Genomic DNA, 869 nt, shown 5'->3' on the forward strand with positions numbered 1-869 from the left:
GGGGACAAATTTGGGGAGCTTGCTGACCATAAAAGTACCTTATCACTCAGGCAGTTCACAGAGACAGGCGCCACAGGTAGATGAGCATTGACCTGTTGGAAAATGGCACTGCGATGCTGTCGCATGATAGGTAACAACGAGGACGCAGTACGTCCGTGACGCACCGTCGCCACTAGCCATAACCTCTAGTAATAGTATCTGACAGCTCCCCACACCGCGGAGCTAGGAGTACAATAACACTGCTGTGCCTCTCAAAAACACTGAAAGAATGGGACCTCTCCCCAGGTTGTGGCCGTACTTACCGAAAGTGACCATCCAGGGTAGTGCAGAACCGCGATTCATCACTAAAAACAATGTGAGCACATTCATGAGCTGTTCATGCTTTCCGGTCACGACACCACTCCAGACCCAGCCGATGCGTTGTAACGCCAACGGCAGTTTACGAATGGAACGGTGATTCCCTAGTCCAGACGTTGCTAGTCGGCCTTGCCGCAGTGGTAACACCGGTTCCCGTCAGATCACCGAAGTCAAGCGCTGTCGGGCTGGGATAGCACTTGGATGGGTGACCATCCGGTCTGCCGAGCGCTGTTGGCAAGCGGGGCGCACTCAGAATATCAGCATCCAATGACGCCTGAGAGCTCAGGATGACACGGCGGCCGGTTGGTACCGTTGAACCTTCATGGCCTGTCCGGACGGAGTTTAGTTTACTTTAGACTATTCAGTTACCAATGGTGCGGGACAGCATGATTGTTGGAGGGAGTTCATTAATTGTTTTCTGATCAGACTTGATCGGCTGGAACCTTGACGTCTAGTATACCTGACCACACGTTCCTATGCTATCTAACATCGGACAGCTTTCACATCCGAAT

General features: G+C 52.1%; 1 pseudogene; it reads left to right on the plus strand.

Annotated features, from left to right (window-relative positions):
* Window positions 1-475: 475 nt before the first annotated feature.
* LOC124723392 lies at window positions 476-594 on the plus strand (annotated as a pseudogene).
* Window positions 595-869: the final 275 nt, after the last annotated feature.

This window comes from Schistocerca piceifrons, chromosome X (genome assembly GCF_021461385.2).
Source record: "Schistocerca piceifrons isolate TAMUIC-IGC-003096 chromosome X, iqSchPice1.1, whole genome shotgun sequence".
In the NCBI taxonomy this organism is placed as follows: domain Eukaryota; kingdom Metazoa; phylum Arthropoda; class Insecta; order Orthoptera; family Acrididae; genus Schistocerca; species Schistocerca piceifrons.